This window comes from Ambystoma mexicanum, chromosome 3p (genome assembly GCF_040938575.1).
Source record: "Ambystoma mexicanum isolate Mex_15411 chromosome 3p, UKY_AmexF1_1, whole genome shotgun sequence".
Lineage (NCBI taxonomy): Eukaryota > Metazoa > Chordata > Amphibia > Caudata > Ambystomatidae > Ambystoma > Ambystoma mexicanum.
This window is the reverse complement of record NC_090925.1, coordinates 726,176,504-726,189,733: the sequence shown is the minus strand read 5'-3', so window position 1 is coordinate 726,189,733 and position 13,230 is coordinate 726,176,504.

The window sequence follows — 13,230 nt, the reverse complement described above, 5'->3', positions numbered from 1 at the left end:
AATATTATATACGTTATCTGACGAGAACTGAGCAACGGTGTTCCGAGGCACAACGAAGCGCGGAAAAACGGAACTGAGCAACGGACGCTGCGCGCGGCCTTTATAGGCAGGATGACGTCGACGTCGGCACGGAGGCCGTCGAGGGTCATCGACTCGGCGATCATCGACGCGCAGCGCCCTCTGGCGAAAAAAAAAATTTTCCGAGGCCAGCAAAGCTGAAGGATTTCTATCTAAGATAAGGAATACGTCGGAGGACACAATCCCTTCGAAAAGGAAGGTCTTGAGAAGCTTCCAGAACTTAAGGAGAGCCGCTCAAGTCTGAAAGTGCCAAGGAGGCCATTCCAGAGGGAGGCACCTGTGGAGGAGACAGATCTACCCCCCAATCTCTGCTTGGGAAATTGTCCGATCTGAAGAGAGTTAGAGCTAGACAACCGAAAGCCTTGTGGATGATGCAGAGGGTCTTGAACTTGATCCTCGCTGCAACCGGGAGCATGTGGAGAGATTTTAGGGCTGGAGAGATGCGGTCCCTGGGCTTGAGGTCCTGTTCTGGATTAGTTGAAGGGGGGCAAAGGGAGGAGTTAGGCAGATTGAGGAAGAAGCTGTTTTAGTAGTCCAGCCTGGAGAGGACCAGAGCTCTGGAGACAATGAATTTGTGGGGGAAGGTGAGGAAAGGGAGAATGCCTCTGAGTAGGTGCAGCTGAACGTGGGCCTTCTTGGCAAGGTCTGTGATGGGAGGAGAGAAGGAGAGAGAGGAGTCGAAGATGACACCAAGGTTTTTTGCCTCACAAGAAGGTGAGGGGAGTAGACCCATGGGGGCGGCCAGAGTGTGGGAGGGAAAGAGGGAGCAGGGGACCCAATGAGAAGAATATCAGTCTTATTGGCATTAAGACAGATATTGTTAGCAGTGCACCATGCCTGAATAGCAGAAAGGCAGTCAGGAATGAGAGAGGAAGAGGAGGAGGCAGAGGAGGGACACTTGAAGGATAGCTGCATGGCATCCACATAACACTGGAAGTTATGAGAGAAGGTGGAGATCAAATGGGCTAGAGGGGCCAGGTAGATGTTGAAAGGCCAAGGCGAGAGGTTAGAGCCCTGAGGGACACCGCAGGTGGAAAGTGAGATGGTGGAGAGAAAAGGGCCCGGTTGAACTTGGGAAAGTCGGTCCGAGAGGAAAGAGGTCAACAGACCACGGCCAGGTGTGTGATGCCGAGGGTATCACAAAGCCAATTTATCAGGGTGGCATGATTGGCAGTATCAAAGGCAGAGGAAAGGTCAAGAAGGATGAGAACCGAAGGAGAGCTAGAATCAAGATTAGAGAGCAAGTCTTAACAGGTGTTCAGGAGAGCAGTTTCCATGCCTCTGGCAGCTCTGAAGCCAGACTGGTGGTCGTGGAGACAACCAACAGTTTCAGTGTGGTCGATATGCTGGGAGATGACCAACTTTTCCAAGTGTAATGGAGTTAGGGTGGTAGTTTGCCAAACAGGAAGGGTCGACAGAAGGCTTTTTGTTGAGAGGGTGCACAAGGGAGTGCTTGAGAAGTGAGCGGAAGGATTCTGTGGCAAAGGAGTGATTGACGAAATCGGCCAAGGCTGGAGCAAGAGAGTAGGGAGTTCTGGAAGAGCAGGAGAGCACCTGGTAGGATGACACTTTCATAGGGCGGACTTGTCTAGAAACCTCATTAGGTGTTATAGGAGAAAAAGAGGAGAGTAGGGGGAGGGCAGCTGAGTGCCAAGGGAGGCCTGAGAGTGGGTGAGGGAGAAGGGTGAGGGGTAGCACAGAGTGAGGACAAGATGTCCGGAGTTTTAGAAATGAGGTGAGAGCCCAGAGAAGTGCAGAGGGCCATGGAGAGTAGAGGGGAAGTGGAGACTGCAGAAGGGTTTGCGTGTTCCTGGCAGATTGTAAGTTCAGCCGTTTTGTTAGTGGCCGTAGAGATGGTGGCTTGGATAAAGGCCCTCTTCTTCGGGCAGATGGAGAGTCTGTATTGCCTTTGGAGCAGGCAGCAGGTGTCACAACCCGTGACCCAAAACCCCACTGGCATGGTCACATGCCAGTTAGGGTTAAGACTCAGGGTTCACTTAGGGCCCCAAGGGCCTTGCACTATCCTCATGGACTCTCCTGGAGTCAGTCCTGGCGCCTTTGGCACCAGGCTCATGTTCAGATTGGGACACAGTCTTGAAGGGGCTACTTTTCATTGGAGGCCTGTAGTCAACTTGGAGGCACCCACACAGCCTAGTTCCTAGAACCAGACTGTGCGGTGCAGTGTTTTGGGTGTGGTAGCCCGGACTATTTTACCTGGACTACTTTACTAGAGGGCTATATAAACCACACCCAAGTTACAGAACGAGCTTCGCGTTATTCTGCAGCCAGCCGCGTGACGCTCATCGTGTCCAGAGACCAGAATCCGGCGATCCTTGAACAGCGGACCTGCAGAGGAGACAAAAGAACATCATTAGCAGTCTCTGCTTACCTGTAGCTTCCAATCCGTCGAGTATCCGTCTTCCTGCAGCTCGCGGTCTTTCATCCAGTTGGCAGCATCACCGGGACATCACGCACGCACCAGAATGAAGCACCTGGAGGGAGAGAGAAAGAAGGACAACGTTAAAGCAGGTTACTCACGACATTTACGGCAGTAATCACGAGAACCTCACCTGGCTGGGCATTTCTTGGCCGGCTCCGCTCCGGAAATCTTCCCACACCCAGAAAGACCATTGTGACCTGAAAAGGAATAAAGAACACAGGTTAGCAAAAGAAGGCATTACCGCGCCACACTTCACGCTTAACCTACCATCCATCACATGCTCCTGCGTCCATCATCCGGGTAGGAGCCCGATCCAAGCTGCGCATCCACTGAACCTCCGTGCACCTAAGGGGGAATAAATAAGGAAAAGACATTAATAGCAAGAAAGGAAAGCAAGGACATTTTCAGGTTGCTTTAACCAGACTTACCTCCTAAAAGACACTTGAATGGGTTAGCACCAGTGAAGTTAACTCGGTCGCTCAAACCCGCAGAAAACTACGTGCCCCTGCACAGAAGGCAGGACGGAGGGCACGCCTGACATCACAACAAGGTGAGGAGTGGGCCATCAGATTGAATCCCGGGAGCGAGGGAAAGAAAAAAATGAAATCTGTTCCTAAATCCAGTCCTCCTGTGTTTTCAGGCCCAACCTCCATAGCGGGCACCATCCGGAATCGGCAAGGGTCCAGGGTGAATCCGTTAACCAGGGCATAAGGACGTCCCCTTGGATACCAGGTGAGCGTAATAGAACGTGAAGCCTCTATAACATTATCCACCTGGGCGCCATGGAGACTTCTGAAATGGACCAACGGTCCCAGTTATTAGGACAATTACGTGCCGAAGTGCATTCGCTAGAGAAGAGACTAATACCCTGCAAAGGGATCTTGTTGTCACCAAGGATCGCACCGAGGAAATCAGCAGGCAATTATTGCAATCAGAGGCCGGACAAGCTCCATTACCCGGGAATAATCCACCGGCGCAGGCCACCACGTCATCTGCCACTCCAGTACAAATCACCTTACCCGGGGCAATACCGTTAGCACCGCCAGAACGGTTTTCAGGTGACCCAAGAAAGTATGCTGCATTTATGAATCAATGTCGTCTTCATTTCCTCTGTAGACCGGGAGCATTCCCTAACGATCAGGCACGAGTAGCATTTATTTTGTCTTATCTGAGTGGTAGTGCAGCAGACTGGTCAGTGCCGCTTGTCAGCTATGATGATCTGTTACTACGTGACTTTGGGGGTTTTCAGAGGGAAATGGAAAAACTCTTTGCTCGACACACCCATGAACAAGCTGTAGACAATGAACTCTTGTCACTCTGGCAAGGGAATCAAGACTTACTAACATACATAGCAACCTTTAATAGATTAGTGGCTGAAACCAGGTGGCCTGAAGACAAGAGAACCACATTGTTTCACCAAGGCCTTCGAGGGGAATTAAAGGACGTCTTGGCTCAGCTGGTTGATCCACCTAGGGACTGTAGTGAAATTATCAACCTGGTGGTGCAACTAGATCATCGACTACAGGATCGGAAAGCAGATCGGTCCAGATCAGATACACGGGCTGTGTATCTTCGAACCAAGGATGCAACTCCATGCACGTCAGAGAATACCACAGAGCCAATGCAAATCGGAGGCATACGACCATTGTTAACAAAAGCTGAAAGAGACAAGAGAAGGCAACAGCAGTTATGTTTGTATTGTGGACAATCAGGGCACTTCCTAAAAGACTGTCCGATAAAACTCCCCAAGCGAATTGTGGGAGCTACAGAAAAGGATGAGAGTAAGGAGTCGTAAAACTGCCTAGCTCAACAAAAGTAGAGGTCAGTTTGTCGAGTGAGAAGAATGAGCCACCGACCTCACATTTTGCAATACCACTGATCCTAATCAATCACCAACAACCATCAAGGATGCATACCGTTGAAGCTTACATAGACAGCGGAGCAATTGGGAATTACATTGATCGAGATCTGGCCGCATGGATGGGGCTTCCTTTATGTTTTAAGCCAAACACAGAAAAGGTAACCACGGTGGATAGGACAGAAATTGCTTCCAGACCAGTAACCCAATGTACAGCAGGAATAACCCTGCTGTGCCAGGATGGACACCGGGAAACGATTTCCTTTGATCTCATCAAGGCACCTCAGTTTCAGTTTATATTAGGGATGCCATGCTTAGTTGCTCATAATGCTCGGATAGATTGGCGTGCAAGAAGATTGACTTTTCCTCGTGATTGCGCTTCCACCTGTTATTTCCAAGAAAACAAATCCAGTTTCAATGTTCCTATGAGTCCTAGAATCGGCATATCTGTACTTGGCGCAACTAACACTCTCCCTGAAGAATACCAGGATTTCCAGGATGTGTTCCAGAAGGAACAAGCTAATACACTACCGCCGCACAGGTATTATGACTGTCAGATTGACCTAATACCTGGTGCACAGATCCCTTGTGGCAGAATCCATGCGCTCACAGAACCAGAAAACCAGCATCTAAAATGCTATATGGACCAGTACTTGGTGAATGGGTTCATTCGCCCATCTAAATAACCGCCAGCCAGTCCCCTATTCTTCGTACCAAAGAAGGAAGGGGACTTGAGAACCTGTATTGACTATCGCGCATTCAACCAGATCACCGTGAAGAACCGTTACCCCCTACCACTTATTCCCGAGATGCTGGATCAAGTCAAAGATGCCCAGAATTATACTAAATTAGACCTCAGAGGAGCGTACCACCTGGTTCAAGTTAGAAAAGGAGATGAATGGAAAACGACCTTCTGTACCAAATATGGGTTGTTTGAGTACCAGGTAATGCCTTTCAGACTTTGTAATGCCCGGCGGCGTTCCGATACTTTATGAACGACGTCCTAAGGGAATTGATCAATGTTTGCGCCCTGGTCTACATAGACGCCATTCTAGTGTATTCAACCTCGAAACAAGACCATGTCAAGCATGTCCGCGCTGTCCTTGCCAAACTGCGCCAACATCGACTATATGCAAAACTTGAAAAATGTTTTTTCCACGTAACGGAAGAAGAATTTCTGGGTTTCATTCTTACTCCGAAAGGCATCCGAATGGATGTACACAAGGTGGATGCCATTCTTAAATGGCCTTCTCCGACCTCGTTAAAAGCGATCCAGAGCATGCTGGGCTTTGCAAACTTCTACCGTCGGTTCATTCCGGACTTCTCTCAGATTGTGCATCCGATCGCGTTACTTCTACGAAAAAACGATAAAAGATTCATGTGGACAGAAGACGCCGAAAAGGCCTTGCAAGAACTTAAGGAAAAGTTCACCTCAGCCCCGATTTTGCAACATCCTCGTCCGGATCTTCCTTACACCGTGGAAACGGATGCCTCCAGCATGGCTATGGGGGCAGTTCTTTCTCAGATGGACCCTGAAACTGGCCAATTGCACCCTGTGGCCTTCTGGTCGGGAAAATTCACACCCCCTGAACTCAATTATGCCATCACCGATAAGGAACAGCTTGCTATAAAATCCGCCTTCAAGGCATGGTGACATTACCTCTTGGGAGCCAGGTATACAGTCACGGTAATCACAGATCATTGGAACCTACAATATTTGAAAACAGCAAAAGTACAATCCTCACGCCAATTACGATGGGCCCTTTTCTTCGCCGAGTATGACTACGTGATCACTTATTGACCAGGCGTAAGAAACGGAAAAGCAGACGCACTATCTCACATGGGAATCGACGAGGAAGTATATGCAACCCCAGATCCAGTAGCCATTATTCCTGAGGACAAGCTCTTAGGCCTCACCACAGCTTTAACACAAACTGAGCTTAAAAACGTGATCCAACATGAAATAACACCTAACGAACTACTGGAATGGCATACCAAAGGAAAACAATACACTGTTAAAGATCAACTGCTATATTTTGATGAACGCCCTATGTGCCTAAAATAGAGCTACAGCAACTAATCATTTCGGACTATCATGATTCTCTGATAGAAGGTCATCCTGGGATTGCTAAAACCCTAGCCAAAGTGAAGTGCAATTATTGGTGGCGTACTTGGCGGCGAGACGTCATTCAATATGTTCAATCTTGTGGAGTGTGTGCACAAAACAAGTCACTAAAACAAAAACCAGCTGGCCTCCTGCAACCATTAGAAATTCCTCCTGCACCATGGCACACACTTTCTCTCGACTTTATTACCGATTTGCCTCCCAGCCAAGGGTTCAATACCATTTTAGTAGTAGTAGACTTCTTTACGAAAATGGCACACTTTATCCCTTTCAAAGGACTCCAGGGTGCATCCCATCTAGCAAAAGTGTTCCTGGAAAACATTATCAAACTGCATGGATTCCCTTCAGTCCTGGTCTCTGATCGAAGCAGCCAATTTGTATCTACCTTCTGGAAAAAGTGCTGCTCTATGGCTCAAATCGACATCCGACTATCCACCAGCCATCACCCCCAAACGGATGGTCAAACAGAGAGGACCAACCAGACTCTCGAACAATACCTATGGTGCATTCTGCACCAAGTCAAAGGAACCTGGAAAGATCTATTATGGATAGTCGACTATGCTTACAACAATTCATGGCATTCCAGTACTGGTCAAACACCTTTCTACACCCTCTACGGCAGGCTTCCAGGTACTGCCGAACTAGACAGCCATCCCAGTCTAGAAATGCCGGCAGTAAAGACTCTTCATGCAAACATCACTCAGGCCTATAAAAAGGCAACAGAACAGTTAATCCGAGCCAAAAACAAGCAAAATAGGTATGCTGACCAACATCGGAAAAAGGTCCCTGACTATCAGGTAGGAGACAAGGTTTGGCTAGCCGCAAAATATATACCTCTAAAAAGAACCCAGACTTTTCGTCCTCGCTATTTGGGACCTTATTCTGTTCAAGCCATCATAAATCCAGCAGCTGTTAAACTAGCATTACCAGCCAACATGCAAATTCACCCAGTATTCCACGTTTCACTTCTAAAACGAGTACAACCCGGTACACGAGTTATGCCACCACCTGAACCCATTATGGTGGATTGAGAACCCGAATTCGAAGTGAAAGAAATCCTGGATTCCAAATATACCAGATCCAAACTATACTATCTAGTCGATTGGAAGGGTTACGGTCCTCAGGACAGATCTTGAAAACCTAGTGAGAGCATTCATGCACCACGTTTGATTAGACTATTTCATCGAAACTTTCCAGCCAAACCTGGACCAGGCAGAAGAATCACCTTAGGAGGGGCCTTGGGGGGGAGTGCTGTCACGACCCGTGATCCAAAACCCCATTGGCATGGTCACATGCCAGGTAGGGTTAAGACTCAGGGTTCACTTAGGGCCCCAAGGGCCTTGCACTATCCTCATGGACTCTCCTGGAGTCAGTCCTGGCGCCTTTGCCGCCAGGCTCATGTTCAGATTGGGACACAGTCTTGAAGGGACTACTTTTCATTGGAGGCCTGCAGCCAACATGGAGGCACCCACACAGCCTAGTTCCTAGAACCAGACTGTGCGGTGCAGTGTTTTGGGTGTGGTAGCCCGGACTACTTTACCTGGACTACTTTACTAGAGGGCTATATAAACCACACCCAAGTTACAGAACGTGCTTCGCGTTATTCTGCAGCCAGCAGCGTGACGCTCATCGTGTCCAGAGACCAGAATCAGGCAATCCTTGAACAGCGGACCTGCAGAGGAGACAAAAGAACATCATTAGCAGTCTCTGCTTACCTGCAGCTTCCAATCCGTCGAGTATCCGTCTTCCTGCATCTCGCGGTCTTTCATCCAGTCGGCAGCATCACCGGGACATCACGCACCAGAACGAAGCACCTGGAGGGAAAGAGAAAGAAGGACAACGTGAAAACAGGATACTCACGGCATTTACGGCAGTAATCACGAGAACCTCACCTAGCTGGGCATTTCTTGCCCGGTTCCGCTCCGGAAATCTACACACGCCGAGAACGACCATCGCGACCTGAAAAGGAATAAAGGACACAGGTTAGCAAAAGAAGACATTACCGCGCCACACTTCGCGCTTAACCTACCATCCATCACACGCTCCTGCGTCCATCATCTGGGTAGGAGCCCGATCCAAGCTGCGCATCCACCGAACCTCCATGTTCCTAAGGGGGAATAAACAAGCAAAAGACATTAATAGCAAGAAAGGAAAGCAAGGACATTTTCAGGTTGCTTTAACCAGACTTACCTCCTTAAAGACACTTGAATGGGTTAGCACCAGTGAAGTTAACTCAGTCGCTCAAACCCGCAGAAAAATACGCGCCCCTGCACAGAAGGCAGGACGGAGGGCACGCCTGACATCACAACAAGGTGAGGCGTGGGCCATCAGATTGAATCCAGGGAGCGGGGGGAAGAAAACGAAATCTGTTCCTAAATCCAGTCCTCCTGTTTTCAGGTCCGACCTCCATAGAAGGCACCATCCGGAATCGGGAAGGGTCCAGGGTGAATCCGGCAACCAGGGCATAAGTGCGTCCCCGTGGATACCAGGTGAGCGTAACAGCAGGCCAGTTTGTCAGAGAATGTGCTTGAAGCCTGCCACTTGTGCTCAGCTGCTCTGCATTTATGTTTCAGAGCAGCCTGTAGGAGTCATACCAGGAGTTGCACTTGGAGACAGGTTTCATGCGGATTCTCCTGACAGGGGCAAGGATGTCCAGAGTGTTGGAGATGGAGAGATGAAGGTTAGTAAGGGCTGTGTCAGAGGGAGTGTCAGTGGCAGGAGTGGGGGGGCAGTGAAGGTGGTGACAAAAGCAGCAACTGACACTCTTTGCATGACAGAGAAGGAGGCTAGCAATTGCAGGCGGGGGCTTAGGCGGGGGACCCAGGAGGTCCATGTGAGAGGACAGGAGAGCATGATCAGACCAGGATAGAAAAGTAATGAGAGGGTTGGAGATGGGGATGTCTGAAGAGATGAGAGCATCCAAGGTTGTCCGGCTGAGTGTGTTGGACCGGTGGGATGAATGTAGGGGGAAAGAGATTCATAGAGGATGCGGAAGAGTCCAGCGGCCGCAACAGGGGAGTCACAGTGAATAATGAAGTCTTCAAGGAGGAGTAGCTTGGATGAGGAGGCCAGACCACTCTGAGAGGAAGTATAAGACCTGTCAGGGGCCTGTAGATGGTGGCCAGCCAGGAGAGACACCAAACCTTCAGACAAGGCATTTGAAAGAGGACTAGGCCTGTGTGGGTATGATAGTAGCAGGGGCTCACTCAGGGAATATCAGGGCAACTCCATCCCCAGGTCGATTAGGCCGGGCTTAGAGAGAATCTTGTACCCCTCACGGAGGAGAGTGTCAAAACTCAAAACTTGTGACAGAGCTGGCAGTGAACCACATCTAGGTTAGATCGAGGACGTCTAGGCTGAGGTCTTCAAGGAGGTGGCAGATGTCAGGGGAGTGTTTGATGGCACAGTGAGAGTTGAGGGTAGCTAAGTGTAGAATGTTGCCACTTTAGAAGGTCTTCTGATGAGGGGTACAGGAGTGTGGTACACTCGTAGGAGGCAGCAGAGGGGCTAGATGTCCTTGCTGCCAAACTCCAACCCTACTAGCATTGGGGCTTCTCACCCCATTTGTAGAGGCTCATTGCACTGCTGGCTCCTCAATCTCTAGTCGACAAGCTTCAGTATCGCTGCTCCTCCCAAGTCAGTCACCTATGTTTCCAGCTTTGCTGCCCTTTTCCATTCTGTCATGAAGTATTGTAATTGAGGCTCCTCATTAAATCACTAATATCAATGCTTGTCCCCGTCCTTTTCACATCTCAGCGTTTTCACAGCATCCCCTTGCCCCATAAACTATTAAAAGGGGTTGCTCTAGCAGCTTAGCCTACTGAATTGTATTGGATTTTAATATTTCTGATCCACCCTTTTAACCCTCTAATCTAGCAGCATTACTTTACTATCAGGTGTCAACCTTACTTTGCTTCTTTGTGTCAGGCATGATGTGAAGAGGTAAGGCCAACCCCTGTCAGCAGCCACCATGTTCTTGATCATAGTTACAACCAGAGCTCAAGGTGGCCCTTGGGGAATCGCCCCCAGCAACGGAAAACCACAGAAAATGGCGAATCCCTCTTTGGATAAATGAAGTAGAGATCAGGGAATTCCAGGAATGGCAACACGGGACTGAAGTGCTGTAGAGACATAAATGGCAATACAAACTAGGAGAACAGCAGAAGAGACAACCAGGACAAGGGGAAGGCCAGCAAAACAGGAGAGAGGAACAGGAGAGCGAGTAGAAATAGACAAAATAGGAAAAGGGGAACTCAGTGAGAGGAACAGCATCTGTGGCAGGGTGGAAATCAACAGTGTTGTGACACACTCGAGTTTGCTCGTAAGCGGGAATAAATAGTGCATGTCATCCTCCAAAGACTTGACTGCAGCATATACTACATCTAGAGTATATACTACATCGGTGCCGTAATCAGCGCCTTCCCCATCCCCATTATGCCCTATGGGGGCAAAAATGGGAATGGGGAAGGGCAAATGGTGAATGGGGAATTACCGCCCCACTCACCTTGGAATGGGGCGGTAATTCCGCCATCCACCATGGCGGAATCGTAACCTTAGAGGCATGGACCATGGTGCTAATAGCACAATGGTCCTCCGCCAAGGTTGTAATGAGGGCCAGAGGGTTAAAAGTTAACGGCCCCTAGGGGTCTCTCTGCCTCCCCATGGATTCCTATCCCAGACGTCCCTATATCCCAGATTTCTAACCGGGGTACACTAAAGCAAGGGAATCCCTACTATATAAGTGTTTGTAATCTTGACGAGGAAAGTTAAAAGGCCCTGCATTTTTTAATCTATCTCCCTCAGACACTTTCTATGCAATATTTCAGGTCTGTTGGACTGCCCACTGTCACCAGGATTTCTCTTCCAGTATCTCCCCTTCTTACTCGCTCTCACTTTTTCAGGCCCGACCTTTCCCCCATATCTGTATCTACACTCCTTTCCCTCCATGATCTTCTTCATCTCCCTCTCTATTTTCCTGTACCTCTTTCCATTTCCTTTCACTTCTCTCCCTTCACCCTCTCCTTCTATCTGCTCCCCTCTCTTCCACTACTCACGCATTACTTACACCTCTCTCCTCTCCCCTTCCTCTCTTTTTCGCTCTACATGCACTACTATCCTCTCATCTCTCCCTCCCTCACTAACTCCTGACTACACCTCTGTCTCTCCTGATCTTATAAACTCTATTTCTCTCTCCCAAATGCCTTCCTCCTGATTCACTCAGCCCACACCCTTACAGCTCCTACAACCTTTCACTCTCTCCCATTCTCCTGTCAAACACCCCTATCATCTACTCTCAGACCTTCACTAAATCTCCCCTCGCTCTCTCATCTTTCTATCACTCACCTTTTATACCCCTCACCAAACTACACTCAACTGGAACCACTCTCTCTAATACACACTACCTTACCTGCATTGCCTCAAAACACTGCCACAGTCTCCTCAGCAGGTATCCATATAAAATTACGAGAAAAAAAAGAAAGGAAGAAAATGCCAAATACGGAATAGAAAAAAAGCCTGAATCCCAAAAATATCGATCATGGGGAACAGGGGTTGCGGGGGCATACCCTAATCCCCTTGATTGACATTCTGGGACTTTGGGGGTTGCGGGGATGTCCCCCACTTCCATAAAAAGGAAACCGGGGGACAAGCAAAGTAAAAAAAAAAAAGTAAAGCACCCTGTGTCGCCGGTTCCCATCCAAGTACATGAAGGGAACCAGCATTGCAAAGGGATGGAGGTGGCGCCGCCACACTTCGCTGTGTGCCGCCAGAAGGTAAGGAAGGGGATGGGGGAGAGCAGGTTGTCTTAAATGTCAGTGGGAGACAAAACCAAAAGTTATTTCTGTTTCTTCTCCATCGGTCATTTTGTAATTGAACAAATCATGGCAATCCTCCTGAGCATGCTACTTCACCTTCCACCCTCCACCTGGTTTCTTGATCCCACCGTAACACCTTTTAATCTCCTCTGTGTTGGCTGGGATTTTATAGCACAGACTTCCCACTTCCAAAACTCCTCCTGTTGATGCCCCTGGTCACATGATATTCTTTGCTGATCTCTGGCTAAGCTCTCACTGGATGGCTTCAAAAAGGATTTTAGCCCCACCCCATTTTCAATCTCCATTTGCAGGGTAGCAGCTAGGTGCTCAGGCTGCTCATTTTCCTTCAGGCTTTCTTCATGTGCTGGTAAGTTTTGCTTCCAATTGAGTTTGTGGAGGATTTCTGTGTCTACCATGTTCCCTGCAGTCCCTTCACTCTCTTAGTTTATTTTCTGTTGCTCTACCATTCAGCTAGCGGTCTGTGAGGAGTTGATAGGTTGTGTGTTGAATGCTGCATCTCTTCCTGACAAGACACATTTCAGCCCATTCCATTTCTGTCTTTGATTCCACTACCCCATTCCAGGAGATGCGGTCATGATAAAGATTTTTTTTAAACTCTGGCAAGAAAATGTGACAACAGGCATTGTGGATGGGAAAGTTCTACCATCAGATATATGCAATGCATACTTAGGGGGGCAGGGACACGACCCCATCCAAACTTCATCACCCCACCTCTGTGGTAGCATCATCTCTGGCATACACCGTGGTAGGCCACACACCCCGGGGTCTGGAGGGGTCTCTTTTCCCACCTGACAGGTTCAAGACCCTGACCGTGTCACAAAAGGATTCAAGCACTATTCTATGGGCTTTAGAAGAAGGGATTGAATCCTGATATATTGTACTTATGTTAATAAAT